The following is a 25,171-nucleotide window of genomic DNA, read 5'->3' as shown; positions in this document are numbered from 1 at the left end:
ATGAGGATAGCAGTGAAAAAGAAAAACACACTTTCAAAAATTTGTCCTTTTCTTCAAGAAACATTATTTTCTGTTATTAAAGAAAACATCACTCAGCCTGAAGTACAGTGGACCCCTGAACAACATGGGTTTGAACTAAACAGGCCCACTTACACGCAGATTTTTTCCACTAAATGTGTACTTTAGTACTGCATGATCCATAGTTGGTTGAATCCATGGATGTGGAGCTGCAGATATGGAGGACCGACTATAGTTATAGTAGATTTTCGAGTGCTTAGGGTCAGTGCCTCTAACCCCCTGATTGTTCCAGGGTCAACCTGGTTGACTTTACCAGTAACCAAGGCTATTTCATGCAACCAGGAGTTGGAGCTATCTGACCTAGAGGACTTTCAGAAAAAAGAAAAACTATGCTCCATATATTATTCCTGCTTCCACCCATTACATACAGAGAAAAAGCATTTCTGGAAGTTTTAGAATAGGAGTTTTCCTTTACTCCAGCTGCCAAGGTTCAGAGATAAAGAGGTCTACCTTCAAAGACTAAAATATTGCACTGTGTGATTTAGTACCAGACTCAATGTAAGTATAATGAGAGTTCTGGCCACTCCTGAGGTTTCCCAAGCCTTGATGGGTAAAATCTGAAGGGAAGAGGTAGTGGAAGAGAGGCTGCCATCTAAGTGCTGGAAACACTTGTATTTGCCCAGATACAGGGACCTGAATTCCCTTCAGAGTGGGTAGAACCTTCGTTTTGAAAAAAACATCTAAATGTACCTTGGTTACATCTACCAATTTTCCTTGGAGAACAATGTGAAATAACCTAAATGTAGCTGTTTCAAATTTACAACATAAGTATTCTTTTTGGTAGAGAAGGTTTTCACTTTAGGTTGAGCTTGAGCAGACTTTAGAAATTTTTTTTTCCTTTTTTTCATAAGGGACCTATGGACTGAAAAAAAGGCTCACCTAAAGGGAGTGGATATTCCCAATACTAGGATGAGACAGAGACTTGGACAAAAAATAGGGACAGAGAAAGCCAACCATAGACTGGGAGGCGAGGAACTTTGTTCTCTTTTTGGGCCTTGGGAGAAGTATGCTTAGATTCTTACAAGTAGAGCACTCCAGTGTATGGTTAGCTGGCCTCTGCCACATAGAAGCATCCAGAAAACTAGGCAGGTGTACACTAAAAGGTCCCTGAAGGTATCCTGGAGCTATGTGCTTTGAAGATAACAACACTGCTATGAATTGAAATGTGTCCCCCCCAAAAATCCATGTTGAAGCCTTAACCCTCGATGTGACTATATTTGCAGATAGGGCCTATAAGGAGGTAATTATAGTTAAATGAAGTCATAGCGTGTGACCCTAATCAAACAGGATTAGTGTCCTTATAAGAAGAAAAACCAGAGAGTGCAAGCACGTTTTCTCTCTCTCTCTCTCTCTCTCTCTCTCTCTCTGCCATGTGAGGACATAGCAAGAAGGCAGCCATCTACAAGTCAGGAAGAGAGGTCTCATCAGGAACTGAATTGGTCAGCACCTTGATCTTGGATTTAGCCTCCAGAACTGTAAGAAAACAAATTTCTGTTGTTTAAGCCACTAAATCTATGATATATTGTTATGGCAGCCTGAGCCAACCAAGACACATACCTAGTAACTTTTAGGATACTTTTTGTATTTTTTGTTTGTTTGTTTCATTATTCCTTCACCTTAAATAGTCTTATTAAACCTGACAGTCTAGCAGATCTCTCAAGGTATTTGAATGCCTAATATGCTCTGTAAACTGTGCTAGGCAAGGGAAAACAATGACAAATAAGGTAGACACAGACACTACCTTTATAATTAGTCTAGACTGGAAGATATTAAACAAATAAATATGAAGATAATTCATGACAATTGTAACAAGTGCCATCCTATACATATGACAGCATTCAGCAGTCTCTCCCATGCTGTGCAGAATTAAGGGGAGATCCTGATCTTTGTACCCAAGAATAGGGCACGGCTAGTGTGGTAGTGAAGGGAGCCATGGCCTGAGGGAGATAAGAGATGCCTGTACCACATAATGCAATGGACAGGCTTGATGAGGAGACTGGAACACTAGACTGAAAGCCCCATGAGGGCAGCAACCATCTCTCTCTTGTTCACTGCAACATCCCCAGCATCTAGCGTCCCTTGGCACACAGACACTCCACACACAGACACTCCACAAGTATTTGTTTTTAAATGGATGGGCACAAATGACAGTACCATGGGGGAAATCTCAAAAATAAATGGGAGAGGCATGAGCTTCAAGATGGTGGAAGAGTAAGACGTGGAGATCACCTTCCTCCCCACAGATACATCAGAAATACATCTACACGTGGAACAACTCCTACAGAACACCTACTGAACGCTGGCAGAAGACCTCAGACCTCCCAAAAGCCAAGAAACTCCCCATGTACCTGGGTAGGGCAAATAAAAAAGAAAAAACAGAGACAAAAGGATAGGGACAAGACCTGCACCAGTGGGAGGGAGTTGTGAAGGAGGAAAGGTTTCCACATACTGGGAAGCCCCTTCGCGGGCAGAGACTGCGGGTGGCAGAGCGGGGCAGCTTTGGAGCCACGGAGAAGAACGCAGCAACAGGGGTGCTGAGGGCAAAGCGGAGAGATTCCCGCACAGAGGATCGGTGCCGACCAGCACTCACCGGCCCGAGAGGCTTGTCTGCTCACCCGCTGGGGCGGGCGGGGCTGCGAGCTGAGGCTTTGGCTTTGGAGGTCGGATCGCAGGGAGAGGACTGGCAGCGTGAACACAGCCTGAAGGGGTTAGTGCACCACGGCTAGCCTAGCCGGGAGGGAGTCCAGGAAAAGGTCTGGTGCTGCCGAAGAGGCAAGAGACTTTTTCTTGCCTCTTTGTTTCCTGGTGCGTGAGGAGAGGGGATTAAGTGCACCACTTAAACGAGCTCCAGAGATGCACGTGAGCCGCAGCTATGAGCGCGGACCCCAGAGACGGGCATGGGATGCTAAGGCTGTTGCTGCCGCCACCAAGAAGCCTGTGTGCAACCACAGGTCACTCTCCACACCTCCGCTCCTGGGAGCCTGTGCAGCCTGCCACTGCCAGGGTCCCGGGATCCAGGGACAACTTCACCAGGAGAACGAACGGCGCACCTCAGGCTGGTGCAACGTCACGCCAGACTCTGCCGCCACAGGCTCGCCCCACATCGGTACCCCTCCCTGTCCCCGGCCTGAGTGAGCCAGAACCCCCGAATCAGCTGCTCCTTTAACCCCGTCCTGTCTGAGCGAAGAACAGATGCCCTCAGGCGACCTACACGCAGAGGCGAGTCCAAATCCAAAGCTGAACCCCAGGAGCTGTGCAAACAAAGAAGAGAAAGGGAAATCTCTCCCAGCAGCCTCAGGAGCAGCGGATTAAATCTCCACCATCAACTTGATGTACCCTGCATCTGTGGAATACCTGAATAGACAACGAATCATCCCAAATTGAGGAGGTGGACTTTGGGAGCAAGATATATATTTTTTCCCCTTTTCGTCTTTTTGTGAGCGTGTATGTGTATGCTTCTGTGTTTGATTTTGTCTGTATAGCTTTGCTTTTACCACTTCTCCTAGGGTTCTGTCTGTCCGTTTTTGTTTTGTTTTATTTTGTTTTTTACTTATGCTGGAGAGGGTGTGGAGAAAAGGGAACACTCTTGCACTGCTGGTGGGAATGTAAATTGATACAGCCACTATGGAAAACAGTACGGAGGTTCCTTAAAAAACTACAAATAGAACTACCATACGACCCAGCAATCCCACTACTGGGCATATACCCTGAGAAAACCATAATTCAAAAAGAGTCATGTACCACAATGTTCATGAAGCTCTCTTTACAATAGCCAGGAGATGGAAGCAACCTAAGTGTCCATCAACAGATGAATAGATAAAGAAGATGTGGCACATATATACAATGGAACATTTCTCAGCCATAAAAAGAAATGAAATTGAGTTATTTGTAGTGAGATGGATGGGCCTAGAGTCTGTCATACAGAGTGAAGTAAGTCAGAAAGAGAAAAACAAATACCATATGCTAACACATATATATGGAATCTAAGGGAAAAAAAAAAGTCATGAAGAACCTAGGGGCAAGATGAAAATAAAGACAAAGACCTACTAGAGAATGAACTTGAGGATATGCAGTGGGGGAAGGGTAAGCTGGGACGAAGTGAGAGAGTGGCATGGACATATATACACTACCATACGTAAGGTAGATAGCTAGTGGGAAGCTGCCGCATAGCACAGGGAGATGAGCTCGGTGCTTTGTAACCACCTACAGGGGTGGGATAGGGAGGGTGGGAGGGAGACGCAAGAGGGAAGAGATATGGGAACATATGTATATGTATAACTGATTCACTTTGTTATAAAGCAGAAACTAACACACCATTGTAAAGCAATTACACTCCAATAAAGTTGTTAAAAACATAATAATAATAATTATTTTTTAGATTTTATTTTAATAACTATATTTTACTTTATTTTACTTTATCTTCTTTCTTTCTTTCTTTCTATTTTTTCTCCCTTTTATTCTGAGCCGTGTGGATGAAAGGCTCATCGTGCTCCAGCCAGGCGTCAGGGCTGTGCCTCTGAGGTGGAAGAGCCAAGTTCAGGACATTGGTCCATAAGACACCTCCCAGCTCCATGTAATATCAAACAGCGAAAATCTCCCAGAGATCTCCATCTCAACACTAAGACCCAGCTTCACTCAACAACCAGCAAGCTACAGTGCTGGACACTGTATGCCAAACAACTAGAAAGACAGGAACAAAACCCCATCCATTAGTAGAGAGGTTGCCTAAAATCATAATAAGGCCACAGACACCCCAAAACACACCACCAGACGTGGACCTGCCCACCAGAAAGACAAGATCCAGCCTCATCCACCATAACATAGGCACCAGTACCCTAGAACAGGAAGCCTACACCACCCGCTGAACCAACATCAGCCACTGGGGATAGACACCAAAAACAACAGGAACTACGAACCTGCAGCCTGCAAAAGGAGACCCCAAACACAGTAATGTAAGCAAAATGAGAAGAGAGAAAAACACACAGCAGATGAAGAAGCAAGGCAAAAACCCACCAGACCTAACAAATGAAGAGGAAATAGGCAGTCTACCTGAAAAAAATTCAGAATGATGATAGTAAAGATGATCCAGAATCTTGGAAATAGAATGGAGAAAATACAACAAATGTTTAACAAGGACCTACAAGAACTAAAGAGCAAACAAACAATGACGAACAACACAAGAAATGAAATTTTAAAATTCTCTAGAAGTGATCAATAGCAGAATAACTGAGGCAGAAGAACGGATAAGTGACCTGGAAGATAAAATAGTGGAAATAACTACTGCAGAGCAGAATAAAGAAAAAAGAATGAAAAAAACTGAGGACAGGCTCAGAGACCTCTGGGACAACATTAAACGCACCAACATTTGAATTACAGGGTCCCAGAAAAGAAGAGAAAAAGAAAGAGACTGAGAAAATATTTGAAGAGATGATAGTTGAAAATTTCCCTAATATGGGAAAGGAAATAGTTAATCAAGTCCAGGAAGCACAGAGAGTCCCATACAGGACAATTTCAAGCAGAAACATGCCAAGACACATATCAATCAAACTATCAAAACTTAAATACAAAGAAAATATATTAAAAGCAGCAAGGGAAAAACAACAAATAAGACACAAGGGAATCCGCATAAGGTTAAGAGCTGATCTTTCAGCAGAAACTCTGCAAGCCAGAAGGGAGTGGCAGGACATATTTAATGTGATGAAGGAGAAAAACCTACAACCAAGATTACTCTACTCAGCAAGGATCTCATTCAGATTTGATGGAGAAATTAAAACCTTTACAGACAAGCAAAAGCTAAGAGAAATCAGCAACACCAAAGCAGCTTTACAACAAATGCTAAAGGAACTTCTCTAGGAACGAAACACAAGAGAAGGAAAAGACCTACAGTAACAAACCCAAAACAATTAAGAAAATGGTAATAGGGACATACATATCGATAAACAGCTTAAATGTAAATGTATTAAATGCTCCAACCAAAAGATATAGACAGGCTGAATGGATAGAAAAACAAAGCCCGTATATATGCTGTCTACAAGAGACCCACTTCAGACCTAGAGACACATACAGACTGAAAGTGAGGGGATAGAAAAAGATACTCCATGCAAATGGAAACCAAAAGAAAGATGGACTAGCAATTCTCATATCAGACAAAATTGACTTTAAAATAAAGACTATTACAAGAGACAAAGAAGGACACTACATAATGATCAAGGGATCGATCCAAGAAGAAGATATAACAATTGTAAATATTTATGCACCCAACATAGGAGCACCTCAATACATAAGGCAAATACTAACAGCCATAAAAGGGGAAATTGACAGTAACACAATCATAGTAGGGGACTTTAACATCCCACTTTCACCAATGGACAGATCATCCAAAATGAAAATAAATAAGGAAACACAAGCTTTAAATGATACATTAAACATGATGGACTTAATTGATATTTATAGGACATTCCATCACCAAACAAGAGAATACACTTTTTTCTCAACTGCTCATGGAACATTCTCCAGGCTAGATCATATCTTAGGTCACAAATCAAGCCTTGGTAAATTTAAGAAAATTGAAATCATGTCAAGTACCTTTCCTACCACAACACTATGAGACTAGATATCAATTACAGGAAAAAAACTAAAAAACACAAACACATGGAGGCTAAACAATGCACTACTTAATAACCAAGAGACCACTGAAGAAATAAAACAGGAAATCAAAAAATACCTAGAAACAAATGACAATGAAAACAGGATGACCCAAAACCTATGGTATGCAGCAAAAGCAGTTCTAAGAGGGAAGTTTATAGCAATACAGTTCTTCCTCAAGAAACAAGAAACATCTCAAATAAACAACCTAAACTTACACCTAAAATAATTAGAGAAAGAAGAACAGAAAAACCCCAAAGTTAGCATAAGGAAAGAAATCATAAAGATCAGATCAGAAGTAATTGAAAAAGAAATGAAGGAAACGATAGCAAAGATCAGTAAAACTAAAAGCTGGTTCTTTGAGCAGATAAACAAAATTGATAAACCAGTAGCCAGACTCATCAAGAAAAAAAGGGAGAAGACTCAAATCAATAGAATTAGAAATGAAAAAGGAGAAATAACAACTGACACTGCAGAAATACAAAGGATCATGACAGATTACTACAAGCAACTCTATGCCAATAAAATGGACAACCTGGAAGAAATGGACAAATTCTTAGAAATGCACAACCTTCTGAGACTGAACCAGGAAGAAATAGAAAATATGAACAGACCAATCAGAAGCACTGAAATTGAAACTGTGATGAAACATCTTCCAACAAACAAAAGCCCAGGACCAGATGGCTTCACAGGAGAATTCTATCAAACATTTAGAGAACAGATAACACCTATCCTTCTCAAACTCTTCCAAAATATAGCAGAGGGAGGAACACTCCCAAACTCATTCTACGAGGCCACCATCACCCTGATACCAAAACCAGACAAAGATGTCACAAAGAAAGTAAACTACAGGCCAATATCACTGATGAACATAGATGCAAAAATCCTCCACAAAATACTAGCAAAAAGAACCCAACAGCACATTAAAAGGATCATACACCATAATCAAGTGGGGTTTATCCCAGGAATGCAAGGATTCTTCAATATACACAAATCAAACAATGTGATACACCATATTAACAAACTGAAGGAGAAATACCATATGATCATCTCAATAGATGCAGAGAAAGCTTTTTACAAAATTCAACACCCATTTATGATAAAAAACCCTGCAGAAGGTACGCATAGAGGGAACTTTTCTCAAAATAATAAAGGCCATATATGACAAACCCACAGCCAACATCGTCCTCAATGGTGAAAAACTGAAACCATTTCCACTAAGATCAGGAAAAAGACAAGGTTGTCCACTCTCAACACTCTTATTCAACATAGTTTTGGAATTTTTAGCCACAGCAATCAGAGTAGAAAAAGAAATAAAAGGAATCCAAATCAGAAAAGAAGAAGTAAAGCTGTCACTGTCTGCAGATGACATGATACTATACACAGAGAATCCTAAAGATGCTACCAGAAAACTAGTAGAGCTAATCAATGAATTTGGTAAAGTAGCAGGATACAAAATTAATGCACAGAAATCTCTGGCATTCCTATACACTAATGATGAAAAATATGAAAGTGAAATTAAGAAAACACTCCCATTTACCATTGCAACAAAAAGAATAAAATATCTAGGAATAAACCTACCTAAGGAGACAAAAGACCTGTATGCAGAAAATTATAAGACAGTGATGAAAGACATTAAAGATGATACAAATAGATGGAGAGATATACCATGTTATTGGATTGAAGAATCAACATTGTGAAAATGACTCTACTCCCCAAAGCAATCTACAGATTTAATGCAATCCCTATCAAATTACCACTGGCATTTTTCACAGAACTAGAACAAAAAATTTCACAATTTGTATGGAAACACAAAAGACCCCGAATAGCCAAAGCAATCATGAGGAAGAAAAACGGAGCTGGAGGAATCAGGCTCCCTGACTTCTGACTATACTACAAAGCTACAGTAATCAAGACAGTATGGTACTGACACAAAAACGAAATATAGATCAATGGAACAGGATAGAAAGTCCAGAGATAAACCCATGCACATATGGTCACCTTATTTTTGATAAAGGAGGCAAGAATATACAGTGGAGAAAAGACAGCCTTTCAATAAGTGGTGCTGGGAAAACTAGACAGGTACATGTAAAAGTATGAAATTAGAGCACTCCCTAACACCATACACAAAAATAAACTCAAAATGGATTAAAGACCTAAATGTAATGCCAGACACTATCAAACTCTTAGAGGAAAACATAGGCAGAACACTCTATGACATAAATCACAGCAAGATCCTTTTTGACCCACCTCCTAGAGAAATGGAAATAAAAACAAAAATAAACAAATGGGACCTAATGAAACTTCAAAGCTTTTGCACAGCAAAGGAAACCATAAACAAGGCCAAAAGACAACCCTCAGAATGGGAGAAAATATTTGCAAATGACAAAGGATTAATCTCCAAAATTTACAAGCAGCTCATGCAGATCAATATCAAAAAAACAAACAACCCAATCCAAAAATGGGCAGAAAACCTACATAGACGTTTCTCCAAAGAAAATATACAGATTACCAACAAACACATGAAAGAATGCTCAACATCATTAATCATTAGAGAAATGTAAATCAAAACTACAATGAGGTATCACCTCACAGCAGTCAGAATGGCCATCATCAGAAAATCTACAAACAATAAATGCTGAGGGCTTCCCTGGTGGCGCAGTGGTTGAGAGTCTGCCTGCCGATGCAGGGGACACGGGTTCGTGTCCCGGTCCTGGAAAATCCCACATGCCACAGAGCGGCTGGGCCCCTTGAGCCATGGCCGCTGAGCCTGCACATCCGGAGCCTGTGCTCCGCAACAGGAGAGGCCACAACAGTGAGAGGCCTGCGTACCACAAAAAAAAAAAAAAAAAAAAAACGCTGGCGAAGGTGTGGAGAAAAGGGAAACTTCTTGCACTGTTGGTGGGAATGTAAATTGATACAGCCACTATGGAGAACAGTATGGAGGTTCCTTAAAAAACTAAAACTAGAACTACCTTGTGACCCAGCAATCCCACTACTGGGCATATACCCTGAGAAAACCATAATTCAAAAAGAGTCATGTACCACAATTTTCATTGCAGCTCTCTTTATAATAGCCAGGACATGCAAGCAACCTAAGTGTCCATCAACAGATGAATAGATAAAGAAGATGTGGCACATATATACAATGGAATATTACTCGCCATAAAAAGAAACGAAATTGAGTTATTTGTAGTGAGGTGGATGGACCTAGAGTCTGTTATACAGAGTGAAGTAAGTCAGAAAGAGAAAAACAAATACTGTATGCTAACACATATATATCTAATCTAAGAAAAAAAAAAAAAGTCATGAAGAAACTAGGGGCAAGACGGGAATAAAGACACAGACCTACTAGAACACGGACTTGAGGACAGGGGGAGGGGGAAGGGTAAGCTGGGACAAAGTGAGAGAGTGGCATGGACATATATACACTACCAAATGTAAAATAGATAGCTAGTGGGAAGCAGCCGCATAGCACAGAGAGATCAGCTCAGTGCTTTGTGACCACCTAGAGGGGTGGGATAGGGAGGGTTGGAGGGAGGGAGACGCAAGAGGGAAGAGATATGGGAACATATGTATATGTATAACTGATTTACTTTGTTATAAAGCAGAAACTAACACACCATTGTAAAGCAATTATACTCCAATAAAGATGTTAAAAATAATAATAAAAATAAAAAATAAATGGGAGAAAATTTGAAAGGACTATAGTCCTAACCTCCAGCATATAAAAACATAAAGTTGCTGTAATAAGAGTATGAAGAAAAAGTGACACTTTATTACAATTCTCAGGGACATTCCAGTAAAACTGAGTGAAGATTTGTTTTGGGGACCATGTCAGAAATGCTCTCTAATAAACAGCTGTTGTTTCTACCCAACAGCCATTTCCAAAAGTTCTGAGATATCCAAAGTTTTTGTCTCTTAAGCTTCTTTTCCTTTGGGAAAGAGGATCCAAAATTACCTTTGGAAACCACCCTCCACTATTCTCCAGTCATGTGGTTTCCATGGAATTGAATCCAACCCTAGCTGCAGGGGAGTCCCAGACTGGCTTTAAAAAACAACGTATCCCATCCCTGTGGCTACATTGATTACTTCCAGAATGGCACATCAACCAGTCGGAGCCAAGGAAACATGTTTAGTCTTCCTCTGGAATTGGTAGTGAGAGCATATAAAACCACAAAGTGAGTCAGTAAAGCTGACACCCAAACGAAGCAAGCCTAGAGACTGGTCATGGTGATAATATGTGAGCACTGGATCAGACCACACTAGAAGCTCAGCCTGCCCGTGTACTTTATGTGAACCAATACATTCTCATCTTACTTAAGGCACTTTAGGTTGGCTTTTCTAGTGCTTGCAATCTAGAGAATCCTAATGGACATGCCCTGCTTCCCCTGTCCTTACTCTCCTCCAGGCTGAAGTAGGCTGGGTCCCAGGAGCAGTAGGTCTCCCTACCTTAAGCCTCTCTATATGGCTGCTGGAATTTCTCTGGCAGGTCTCCACAGTCATTCTACCAGCAATGAAGGTCCTGAGAGAGCTCCCTTTGACCTATGATTAAGGGCTCCGGCTTACAACCTGCCCTCCCTGCATCTGTTTCCTATGGCAGGAAGGCAAAATGCCCAATATGAGATAGATGGGGAAATCCCTGGGCTTGAAGCTCAGTTATTGATGCAATAACAGATTTCAGCTGTCTCCCTTTCTTTTACCACTTTGTCATATCACAGCTACTCAAAACCAAGAAAAGGAAACCTCAGTGGCTCAGTGGAATTACAGAGACAGAGAGTACAAGCCCTGAAGACAGAAGGGCAGTTTTGACTCTTTCCACACTGCCCTGCAGCCAAGATTGAGTGGCCATGGCCCTTCCCTTCAGTTCTCCATCACAGGTCTCCAGCACACAGCTACACCCTGTGGTCATAGGATGCTATGGACTGAACTGTGTCCCCCAAAATCTGTATGTTGAAGCCCTAATCACCCCCCTCCCCAATATGACTGCATTTGGAGTTAGGGCCTATCAGGAGGTAATAAAGGTTAACTGAGGTCATAAGGGTGGGTCCTAATCCGATGGGACTTATAAAAGAGGTAGAGACATCGAGCTCTTGCTCTCTCCCCACACACACAAGCACCAAGGAAAGGCCATGTAAAGACACAGTGAGAAGGCGTCTGTCTACAAGCCAGGAAAAGAGTTCTCGCCAGAAACCAAATCAGCCAGAACGTTTATCTTGAACTTCTAGCCCCCAGAATCATAAGAAAATAAATTTCTGTTGTTTAAGCCACTTAGTCTATGATATTTTGCTATGGCAGCCCGAGCAGACTAATAAACAGGAGGTTACAGTTACCTAAAGCCAGTAGGAGCAAACTGTGTGATAAGGTTGTGCAAAAAGCTAATGCAATCTTTACTTAAGAAAATAATAATGTACTGTTGACGGACAGTAACTGTCATGTTTTATTCTACCACACATAAAAAGAAACAGTCAGAGGGCCAACTAGGACGAGTTGGCCAATGAGTCACCACTGAGGGAAACGGAAGTTGCTGGCTTGCAAAAGAGGACATAGTGGTTTTCAAATAGCAAAGAGGTGTCATGCTGAAGAGTGAGCTAACCTTGTTCTGGTACTCAAAAACTAGAACACCAATGGAGAGAGAAAAGGCAAAGCTGCTTTCAGTTTAACGTTACAAAGCGCTCACAAAGAGTTGCCCAGCAAATGAAAGGGTTGCCTCCTTGGGCCCTGGAGCACCTTATTACTGAAGATAAACAAGCAGAGGCTGAATAAGCATCTCTCAGAAATATCAAGCAAGTAATTCACACTGTGGGGCATAAGGTTGAACTATAAAACCTCTATCTCTTCCTCCAACTCTATGATCTTATGAAGCCATGACTAATAGCATAGTAATTAAGAACCAGACTCCTGGTTTCAAAACCCAACTCTGTCGCTTACAAACGGTGTGACTCTGAAAAAGTTACTTCCTCATCTGAAAAATTAGGGCACTAAGAGTAACTTCTTCACCTTGTGGTGGTGACATCAGTTAATCTATGTAGAGAACCTAGAAGAGCACCTAGCCCATGGTAAGCCCCAAGTAAACATAAGCCTTTGTTATTGATAGCTGAGTGACAGCTTTGTTCTCAGCCCCATTATAACAAACGCAGGATGTAAAGATATGTGCATGGTCCTGGTTCTCAAGACTAATATATAAAAGTAGGAGCAAACAATGATAGCTACCAAGTTTTGAGTTCCTACTACAAATTGAACACTTTATATACATCATCTCTAACCTTCCAACAATCAGCAAAATAGTCATTACCATTCCCAATTAAAATGACAGAACCAAAAATTAAGATTAAGTAACTTGCAGCTAGTCACAAGGTGATAAGAGGATTCAAATCCACTTTTACCAGGCTCCAAAGTGTAGGCTTTTTCCATTCTGTCAGCCATCTCAAAACTAGTCTGTTCCTTTCAATTACCTAATTTCATCACTGCCAAACCCTATGGGGTAAATAGAGTAGACAGTATGGTGTGTGAGTTGTACATATAGGCTCTGGAGTCAGGATCAAAATGGTGACTCTGTGATACTAGCTATGTTCTTTAACTCAGGTCACAGCTCCTTCATGATAAAATGAAGAGGACATTAACAGTACCTATATGTGTTTAGAAAGTACCTGGCTAATCATTATAAGGTGTTAACCATTATTATCATTTCCACTGATACATAACAGAAACTGAAGCAAATCAGCCAAAGAACCTAGACGATAAATCAGGTTTCTTGTTTGTCAACCATTTTTCTACTAGGTCATATAGTTGTACTGATATGACATGTTAGTGTTTTTCTTCTGAAAGACTGCATATCATATTTCCACAAACTTGAATATTCCTAACACTGAGCTCTTAGTCAAAATGATTATGTTTCTGCTACCTCTGCAAAGCTCAACTATCCAATACGTTTTTTGCTAATGATTCAATCCTTAACCATAACAAATTAGGCCACTGATCATCCCTCTTCTGTCCACGCCCTCCCCACATCACTCAGGAAAAGAAGGCGCCCCTGGTCCTATATCCCAGCCACAGCCGCCACAAGCAACAACACTGCCAGACCTCAGCCTTTGAGCTTCCTGCGCTGCTACAAATCCCAGTGTGTAGCTGCTACGGAAATGCTACTTGCCTCACATCTGGTTTCCATTTGCTTTACCAAATGGTCATGTTTTCACTTTGTGATCCTTCCAATGACCCATGCTAGACTTCCGAACAAACCCACCGTGGGCAAGCATTTCCTCTTGGAGAAACTCCTTGCCAGCCCAACCCTAATTATTGTTTTTTCCTTATTATAGTCCTTGATGGTGACAAAGGAACACTCATGCCCCTCTCCTATTGTGGGTTGGAGACCAAAACAACAGCCCTGGAATTAAAATTTTATAATTTTTTTAAAAAAAGAGAGGCAACTAGAGAGTGACAGTGCCTATTCTCCTCTCTCTCCCTCACTCTCAAATTAGGCCTCTGACCCACACTCTCACACAGATAATGGGGTTTCCACCAGCCTGAGGATCCCGATTCCATGCCAAATACGGCTCCCCCATATGGCAAAAAAAGGCTGCAGCCATGGGACAGCTGCTGAGCTAAGACTAAATCCTGTTTGGAGCACTTATGGCTCAGAGGGTGTCACCTCCAAGATGTTAAGGGCTCCATCTCTCCCTCCCAGCCTGCCCATTAGGCTTAGAAGCAAGCATACAGCATAATCACCCGTGCCTCTCCTGGGTCCCTGAGGGGAGCCCCCTCCTCAGGGTGGAGCGTCTGTCATATGGCTACCAAGCATCTGGTTTTAAGCAGGTTTTTTTGAGAGGTGAAATGGTGCCAGTGTTGTACTGTTTCCCTTCCCTGTGGGCATTCATCAGAGTAAATGACTAGAGAGTAGATTAGCCCTTTAAGAATCTGAGTCCCACTGGCTAAAATGGATTGTTTGGATCCAGAGTGTTGAACTTCACATACTAGGAATCCCTTCTAGTGTTAAAGTGAAGGGGAGTTTGAGTTGTTTTTCAGAGTTTATACTGTTGTCTGATTGCCCCCCTACACACCTATACACACTCACACACACACACAATACATTCACCAACATTTTGTAACAGAAAGTTGGTTTCATTTTTTTCCTTATAACTTCTCCACGTCCTTGTTACTGATGTGGAAACATTTTGTACTTCGAATTCAGCTTGGTGAGTGTTAAAGCTAAAGCGGCAAGAGGCTGGGCAATACTAAGGTCAAAAAGGCCACCTCCTCCCCCAGCACCAGAAAACGCCGGAACTGGAGGATTGGGAAGGCAGCCTGGTTGGGGACGGACACAAAAGCAGAAGACAAGTAACATCATCCAATGATGTGAACAAAGGAGGAGGAGAAGGAAGGTTTAGAGAGGGGCAAAAAGATTGATGAGAGGTGCAGGAAGAAATGAACATTTATTAAGGATCTACTATGTACTAAAACTTTATGATTCCATTTTTATGCCCACAAGGACCGTGTAAGAAAGAAGGCACCCCATTTTTACAGACAAGTAACTTGTCTTACATTGTCTAGTAGCTAGTAAGTGTGATATAGCACCTAAATCCAAGTTTGTTAGAATCCAAAACCCCACGTTTTTAAATGCATCAATCTGTCTCTGTTAAGTCTAAATAACTGTGTTCATGTTTAACCACAAATAATGACTGTAACTATGGACACATGAAGTGTTAACATTAGAGGAAGCTAGGCGAAGGGTATATGGAAACTCTCTGTACTATCGTTGAAACTCTTTTGTAAGTCTAACATTATTTCCAAATAGATTTTTTAAAATGAATGTAACTGCATTTCACAGAGCACATGTAACCCAGACAAGGAGCTAGCGATACTATGGATTAAGAGCCCAGTGATTCAAGAATCAATAACCAAGCTTCACATGATTTACTCACTGTCCTTTTGACCTCAGATGCTAATGAGCCCAAATGTTGCTTCTTACTAAAATGAAGTAATTACTTTAAAAGTTGCTGTCAATCTGAAGATACAGTATTCAATTTGGCTGTACCCTGTTAATGTTGCTAATTTAAGCATAGTATTAAAAACTGCCATTACCCACAGTGCCACGTGCTTATAATGATTATACCTCACATTTTCAGAATAGACGCCCAAGAGTCTCATTCATATTATAAGCAACTAAATAAAGTAAAATATTTTAGGCTTTTAGGTGATAATGCCTACTACTATTCTAATGATTGGTAACTCAATCATCTAGTTACAAAAATAATGCCCTTAGTTGTAAAAGTTCTATATGTTGACCTGGCATCATCTTTTCAGATATTTATTAGACAAGAAAGAGGACCCAGATCCTTCAGAGGACACAATCAGGCAAAAGAGAGTGACAGCCATCTAACCTTGCTTCTACTTTTCCTGCTACCACCTTTTGTGTTTCTAAAGGGGTATCTCAGAGTCCTGCTTTTCATTTGGGTGTGCTCTCCTTTGACCCTCCTTGTGGTACTCCTGGGTCTCTCAGTCTTGACACCCTATCCTGGCTGAGAGGTAGGCATGTAAACAATCTACATCTGACCCTCTCCGCCAGGAAATGGAATATTGGGCAAGGGAGGAACAGATAGAAGATAAATGGAGCTGAATCATTCTGATGGCCGCTAAAGAGACTTTCCATGAGCTACTCCAACTGAGATCCCATGGCTTATATACTTGTGAGATCTTATTTTCTGTTATTGTGTGAGCTAGGCAAATCTATTCAATAAATTTTTTTTCTTTTACTAAAAGTTAGTCAGTTTCGGTTACAAGCAAACTTAGAGGATCAGAACATTGTATCTGGAAGGCATCTTAGAAATGAGGTAATAACAATGCTCCCTTACCTCCAGCCACTATGTTGCAGTTGAAGAAAGTGAGTATTTTAATTTGTGTTTAGTCTTGCTACATGGAAAGTCAACTTTTTGTCCTTGAAACTAACAGCACTCCAATGTAAACAGTGCCTGAGGGCTTGCCCATAAATATTTCATAGGATATTGCTATGTAAAAAAAGAAACAAAACTTGCTTTAAAGAGTTACTGATGCCATGAACTAGCTCTGCTTATAAATGGAGACCTAACAACATAGAATATTAATACTCCTGCAGTATTTCCTATCATGGAAATAAGTTAAAGTAGACAGAAAGCACCTCTGAACTCTTTTTAAAGTAGCTCATTTAAATAAGATATTAGAAGAGACATTGCTGTAGCAAAAAAAAAAAAAAAACTCAGTGGCTTAGAACATTAAAAGTTTACTTTTTGTTCATAGCGCAGTCCAATGTGGGTCATTAGAGGGACTCTGCTCCACAAAGTTATTTAGGACTCAGGTTCTTCCATCTTGTAATTCTGATCTTTAGTCTTTGAATCTCTCCATTCAGCAGACAAATGGAGAAGAGAGTAGGACTTGGTGATAGGAGACTTTTATGGGTCAGGCCTGGAAGAGGAGCACAAGAGCTTGAGAAATGAGGTCTAGCTTTGTGCCCAGGAAGGAAAGAACACATTTATTAGTGAGTTCCAGTGGGCTCTACCACAAGCAGCAAATTCCTGGACTTGAAAGAAAATAAAAAATCTGACAGTAATTTCTTTAGTGTAATTTATCTCTATCTAAATACAGAGATTGCCCTACCTGAATTAGCTACACATAGATATGATTTGAAAATACTTCATTTTACAATGACACAAGAAAAGCACTACAATTATCTAAGTAATCAAGATATGCAAGATTTCTTATTAAAAAATTTACTAGGATATAAAAAGGTCGAATGATTAGGTCTCAGATGGAAAAAGGGGCTATTTCCATAGAACTAGTTTGGTTTTGCCTGCCCTGTGGTCAATATAATCATATTAGTAAAAGGGGGAGGGGAGACGGGGCAGAGAACCAAGACTACAGAAACTCTAGTGTAAATGGTCAGGAAATGACCAAACTGCGATTTTCTTTGATGGAACGTGATCTATGGAAACATACTTCTGGAATTAAGGAGCAGAGAAGGACCCTTCTGGGCAGAACTTTCTGTCTTCTGCTGGACTCTCGCTATCTTCCTACTCCATTTCCATTGTCAGGCGGGCTGCCGCCACAGCAGAACCAGCTCCAGATGTTCCTGATGTCATTATCTGCTATGTGACTCATCCTGCCTGCCACCTTCAAATTAATGAGATTCTTGTTCTCAGTCTTGTGTCCTTCCTTGGGTTTCTCCTGGGCCACAGTGAGGGCGAGAGCATCCCCACAAAGGGGGCCTCATGTTCACAGGGAAGAGCAGCAAAGAATAGTTCTCTTTCCTAAACACCCCTCAGAGTAGAGTACAGTTGCCAGGGGGCACACAGTGTTCCTCACCCAAATAGGGCCACTGGCTCTGGTCATCTCCAAGATCTCAGGCCTGGGATATCCACAGTAAATCCCCAAGGTCTGAGCGCCTCACTCCTGGCACACCCACCTGGAAGAATAAAGCCCCTCAATTCCCTTGTTTCCTAATGATTATCCGTACCACAGTGGCTTAAAGAGGAAGGAGGGGGTAGACGGAGGGAGGGCAGGCCTAGCCAGCAGGCCTGCTTCGGAGGCAGCCAGCGGGCTGGGCTGGCAGGCTGCTGAGAGCCTGCTGCTTCCCACGGGGGGTTTTGCTCACCGGATCAGAGTGACACTCGAGAAGGCAGCAGCTGTGGCCAGAGACATCTCCTCTAACTCCTTCTTAGCTAATGAACTGGAAGGATCCAGAGGGAGCCAGGAAAGAATGGCTCCCCTGGGGTGTGCAGGGAGGCCTCTCCTCCCATGAATTTTCCATTTTTAATTAGGCTTGATGGTTCAGTCAGGATAAGACTTTTGAGACAAAACATCATACTGAGAAAGGAGGCCCAAGTCTTCATACATCAGATCTCTTAGGATCACAGACCCAATACTTGCCCTGACTGGGCCCCCTGACTTGTTTTAAAGGGGTGAAGAGGAAAGAAACAGGGTATTTTTAAAGTATGTTTTCTATTTCAAAAGGAACACGTGATAATTATTAAAAATTGAAACAGTTTTGAAATATAAAACAAAAAAAGAAAATGTGGCCCATAAACATATCTCCCCAGAGGATAACAATTTAGTGTTTTTATTTAGCCTTCTTATAGACATACAAAGATACCTGTGTGCTATTTGTACATAAATGTAGATATTTAAGATGAAAATTTGATCATATTATACACTCTTTGCCTCTTGCTTTTTTCCAGTTGCTGTAGTTCCAGTTGCTGAGATAGATCTATCTCGTTTGCTTTAACAGCTAAATAGTGCTCCATTTTAAGTTTATGCCTTTATTTCACCAACCTTTTACTGAATAGTATCACTGCATACTTTTCAGAGTATTTTAGTAGAATAAATTCCTGACATAGTGATTACTAGATATTCTAGTTTACTATATATATATTTTATTTTAGTAGATTTTAATAGACATTGCCAAGTTGTAACTTTTTTGTTGTTGTTGTTCATTATAAATAAGCTTCCAAAACATATTTAAGTCGAGTCGTTTGAATGATTTGGCCATGAAACAAAGCTACCAGAAAAGTTCCTGCCTAGATAAATTAACTGTTTTCAAAATCTAGGAGTGTGGCTATGGAAATAGTTGGCAAAGAATTCACCGAAGATAGACAAAGCTGTGAACAGACAAGTCATTTGAACAATTTTACATTCAATCTCCGATCCTGGAAATTATACACAGTTGTACAACATTAACTTCTTTTAAAGTAAAAATCTTGAATCTCTTCATGTTTCTACAAGAAAGTCAGTCCTGGGTAGTTTGGAGACTAGAAATGAAACAGGGTCTATAAGGAAAGAGTCTAATATCCAGTGCCACAGTCCTCATGGCATGAAGGGGTGGGAGTGAGGAAAGTCCCTGGCCTGACACACACTTCTCTTAAGTAGATGCTAGATGTCCCTGCCCTGAACACTGGATTGGGGTATCAATGGTATTGATGTCCTTGCATGTAACAGATGGAGAAGAGAAACCAAAAGAGTTACCCTCAAACTGCTGCTTTTGGGGTCACAATTCTGCAACTCACATAAAATCCATCTCTTTCTGTCTCCCCAACTTCCCTTCCTCCATAAACAATGAAGCAGGTCTGTATCCTCACTTTCCTAAGTCACTGTTGAACCCCATTCCCCAATACACACTAGCCTGAATTCAATCCCAAATTGGTGTGTGTGACTAACAGAGGTCGGCATGGGAGCTTTTGACGTCACTGGAGACAAATGTCAAAAGGGAAGAAGAAATGGGCATGTCCATTCTCATCTAAACATGTTTCAGTCTTTGTAGAATATAAAAAGTGCTAGCTTGTGTCTGAATAAGAGGGAAACAGAATAAAGTAACACGTTTTATGGACAAGTTTGAAAAATAGCAATATGAATTCATATGGCCTTAAAATATTTACTTCTATCTACAAGGTAAATTTTGTTAAGTGTGATTCAAAATTAATGACTACTGATTGTATCAAAGGCCTGTGTAATTGAAGACAACAGAACAAAAAATCAAAGAGAAGGACAAGGAAAGGAAACTTCCAAGAGTGAATAGATTAATTTTGAAAAAGATGATTTGGGTAGTCAGTTCTTTTCTTCATTCTCAAATTCTAAATATAATACAAAGAATTAAGAAGCTCCCTGGAGTTGAAATAAGAATTATACGAGAATGCTGGGACTTGCCTGGTGGTGCAGTGGTTAAGAATCTGCCTGCCAATGCTGGGGACATGGGTTCGATCCCTGGTCCGGGAAGATCCCACATACCACAGGGCAACTAAGCCCATGTGCCGCAACTACTGAGCTTGCTCTCTAGAGCCTGCAAGCCACAACTACTGAGCCCACGCGCCACAACTACTGAAGCCCGCATGCCTAGAGCCTGTGCTCCGCAACAAGAGAAGCCACTGTAATGAGAAGCCTGTGCACCACTACGAAGAGTAGCTCCCACTCACTGCAACTACAGAAAGCCCACGTGCAGCGATGAAGACCCAACGCAGCCAAAAACAAATAATATATATAAGTAAAATAAGTTAATTTAAAAAAAAGAATTATATGAGAATGCTGATAATAGTGGTTGCAATAATGCCATCATCAGACAATATCACCATAAAATGCCAATATAATAGTTCATGTATGTAAATACACACCTTATAAGTAATTCCCTTTTAAAAAAGGAAAAAGGAAAAAAGAAAGAAAAGCACCGTTTTTTCACCATGCCCTTTTAACGTAGAATTATTATTCTTTTTTTTTTTTTAGAATTATTACTCTTAATGTAGAGTCAGATTAGATAATCACTCTACCTAACAGGAAAGTGTATGAGCATGAGTGCACATGTGCATATGTGTGTGTATATACACACATACAGACATCCTACTGTTTCATGTAATTTTAAATCAGTGTGTTCAAGTGTATATCTTACGGTATATTAATAACAAACTTTACGAAGGAAACCTAAGCTTACTAGATCAGTCTTAATTTTTTAATTAAACAACAACAACAAAAATGGGCTTCAGAATCACATAGAACTGTGTTCAAATCCTGGCTCCACCATTTACAATTCAGAGAACTTGAGACAAATAAATGACCACTCTAAGGCACAGTTTCCTCCACTGTACATGGAGTTACTCCATAGGGCTGTAATGTGAATTAGTGAGATGAGAACACGTACATGCACCAGACAAATTCTGAGGATTCAGTAAATTTGATTATCTTCCCTTTAATTCAAACATGAATAATTCATGCAAAATTCTTCCTAAGCTATAATGGTACTGTTATTAATAAACAAATAACAACAGTTAATAAAGTTATAAAACATAATTTTACATTTTTTACTAGTATTTATCTCATGAGACCATTACTGCTAGTTAAGTATATATCCACTTAGCCTTAAATACTATAATTGACATTTACCAAGAGAATTTATACTGAGGATATCAAAACTCCTCTCTAATCTTTCAATCCAGTGACCAAAAAGAAATGCCAAACCTAAAATGAACTGTAACCAGGATTGTTAAAGGATAATACATGGCTCCTGCTTATTGAAGAGAAACAAATGTCTCAGAGAGTTTGTTTTTAAATCACTCATAAGCACAGCAAAGGAAAGGTAAAACAAAGGGAACCACCTGACATAATACCTGAAATATACTACCCTTTTCCCCTTTCTGCTGCCAGAAAACAAAGCCCTTAAAATACAGGCCTCTAATCAATGCACATTACCTATTCCAATGTTTAAATTTGCCAGTGTTCCTAAATGGGAAAAAGTTCAAGTGTAAGGAAGAAAAGTCAGGAGTAGCAACAAATCCTGAGTAGATGAAATACTGGAATCCAAGTAAGATTCAGTCCATGTTAAAGAAAGAGACAATCAGAATTCAAATGGGTTCAGTCCATCCTTGTGGGATCCCACTTGTGCTTATGGTTCCAGTTTGCTCTTGCTCTCCTGCTGGCTACTTTACAGCCATCTTCCCTTCCCTGCCTGCTCTGTGTCCACAAGCTCCAACTTCAAATGTGAAGATGACAGCATTATAGAGACTGCTTGACCAGCTCCCACAGTTACATGAGGTCACACCCCTACAATAAATCCCTGTGTGTCTGTCTGTGTACATATATATGTGTACATATATGAAGGGATTTGTTACAGGTATGAGACCTTATATTATTGTGGGAGCTGGGGATTTATATATCTGACGAACCCTTACAGATACACACCAATATATTTAATATGTTGATAATTTTCTTGCTTTTCTCTGGATATCTCACATCTCTGTGCTCTCTTCAACACAGAAGGGAAAAGGCAAAAATAATTTTAAAACATCCCTCTCTCTCTCTCTCTCTCCCCTTCAGTTAACTAGGTCATAACTAAAAGCCATTACATGGTGACATTATAGGATAAAGAATACCCAAAAGCCATTTTCCATCTCTTTCTTGTTAGCAGAAACCCAATTTGATTCAGGCGTCAGAGGCCTGCTTGCCTCCTGGGAGGCTGGGCCTTCCTTGGCCCCAGAGGATGCATCTTGAGTAGCCCAAGCCAATCATGGTCAGTTATTTTCCTTCCCAGTGATTGGGTTAGGAATGGGCATGTGACATAATTCTGGCCAGTTGATGAGGGAAATATGTTGGGTGCAAAGAGGTTTTAGGAAATTTCCCCCCTCCTTCTTAAAAGGGGACATGCAAAAGAGATGACCTTTCTCATATCTTTGGATGTTGTTTTGCTGGAAGATGGTTTCTGGAGCTGCTGTAGCCCTTATGGTAGGCAGGATAATGCCCTCCAAATATGTCCATATCCTAATCCTCAGAACCTGTAAATATCTTAGGTTACATGGCAAAGGGGAACTAAGGTTGCAGATAGAGTTAAAATTGCTAACCCTTAAAATAGATTATCCTGGTTTATCCAGGTGGGCCCAGTGTAATTCCAAGAGTTCTTAGAAATGAAAGAGGGAGGCAGAAGAGGCGAGTTGAAGGGAGATGTGACTATGGAATAAAGGCACAGAGATGCAACGTTGCTGACTTTGAAGATGGAGGAAGGGGGCCAGAGTCCAAGGAAAGTGAGCAGTCTCTAGCTCTGGAAAGGTAGAGAAATGGATTCTCCATGAGAGCCTCCAGAAGGCAAAGAAGCCCTGCTAACATCTTAATTTTAGCCAAGTGAGACTCAGGTGGGACATGTGACCTACAGAATCGTGAGATAACAAATTTGTGCTAATAAGCAGCAATAAGAAATTAATAGAGCCCTCTTTGACTATAATGCTAATACACTTGAACTCAAGAAATCAATGGCAGGAGTAGAGTAGGAGAGCTCTGGCTTCCCCCTGGAGTTTTAGTTAACTCAAACGCAGTATGTTCAAAATAATTAGTAAAACAAATGCAGAGCATGTTACTAGCCCAGTGTAACACTCCTACTGAACTTGTCACTTACGGATTGCCGTGTCCTGTTCTCAGCATCATGTTCAAAGAGGAACAGTTGCAACTAGAGCATTCACGTGATATCAAAGAAACAGCCAAGAACCCTGAGGATGCTCACCTTAGAGGAGACTTGAAGGGAGTCTACAAACCTTAAGAGGCGGGGATGTGTAAGTGGGAATGAGACTGTCCTCTACGGGACAGATTATAATCCATGGGTAGAAACAGAGGAATCAAGTTTCATCACAATATATGGAAGAGCTTTTTACCATTCAGAGATGATCACTGATGGAGGATGTTGCCTTTGAATGTACAGCACTTGATGTCACTGGAAGAGAGTCCTAGATAGAGTGGGTCTCATTCTCTTCTAAAATTCCGTCTAAATCTAAGGCTTTATGGGTTTATTTTTTAAGTGAGAGTTTTAGAAAGTAGTACAATGCTTACCATATAGGAGGCACTTAACTCACTTGAGAGAGTTGGGTTTGGAGGCATAGGACACAGACTGCAAAATTCATCTACTTCACAGCTTGCTCATGTTGTTAACGCTTTAATAGGCATATCTGGCCTGTAGAAACAGGCGAGAAAACACTAGCAGTACAATTATCACTAAGAATTATCAGTAAGAATTAGTGTCCAGATAATACAATTGGTTCTTTTCACCCTGGTCTTTCCACAACTCACAGAGAGGAACAGAATTTATTTTGTTACTCCTCAGGTGGTTTCCAACCAGTGGTCATAACGTTTCTAGCTATTCATCATTCCACGCAATCGTTCAGTAAAGACAAAACAATGAACTGCTTAACAAGCAGTATTTGGTGGTGATGAGGGTGAATAGTATCTTTGTATTTGCCTCAATGTTAGGACCCTTTTCAAGACTGCCATCTGGACTAAACCAAATGACAATGCTGATTTCTTGCTGGCCCAGTCTCCATGCCTTGTTTTGCCCCTTTGGTTTCTCCAAAATCCAAGGCTTGTCTGACTCAGAATCAAAATAAGTGGCTAGTTACTAAAAAGGTTTTCGGAGTTTTGTTTGGTTGGTTGGGTTCTGTTGTTGTTGTTTGGGGTCCAGGCATTACCCTTAATTCCCTTAGGTTAAATACTACATTGTCCTTTACTATTTCTCTAAAAATGCATATAGTTCTAGTTCAGAATGGGAGTGAGGAGGTCACACATTGATTGCTTTCCTAGGCCTGGAGGGACTGGGGTATCAGAGCTGAGTGGTGCAAGGGGGAAAAGGGAAAGACCAGAAAGGGGGAAAACAAAGATGCACGGCACTACCCAGAACCACAGGGAGCTCTAGGCATCTCCTGTGGTATCACACCTTGCTTATGGACAAATTTTAGAACAAATTTAGCTGATGAGTGAACTCGCCTTAACTGTCTGCTTCCCTCACAGTGGCAGGTCCTGGTCCTAAAGCCACTTTGTATAGTGTGACTCTGTTATCCTGATTGGACCAAGAATAGGCATGAAGTCTAAGCTGGACCAATCAAAGTCCATTTACCAATATCTGAATTGAAATAGTGAAGAAGGAAGAAGGGAAAGACAGAGAAACAGGCTGAGTCTCTTGGGATGCCTC

The 25,171-nt window shown here is 40.8% G+C and overlaps 1 protein-coding gene across 1 annotated transcript in view; it reads right to left on the bottom strand.

Moving 5' to 3' along the window:
* AKAP6 (A-kinase anchoring protein 6) overlaps positions 1–25,171 on the bottom strand; it is a 595,413-nt gene that overhangs the window by 505,278 nt on the left and 64,964 nt on the right. The window lies entirely within an intron of this gene.

This window comes from Aethalodelphis obliquidens, unplaced genomic scaffold (genome assembly GCF_003676395.1).
Source record: "Aethalodelphis obliquidens isolate GAN/ISIS:26980383/991018 unplaced genomic scaffold, ASM367639v1 scaffold10, whole genome shotgun sequence".
In the NCBI taxonomy this organism is placed as follows: Eukaryota; Metazoa; Chordata; class Mammalia; order Artiodactyla; family Delphinidae; genus Aethalodelphis; species Aethalodelphis obliquidens.
This window is presented reverse-complemented; position numbering and strand designations above follow the sequence as displayed.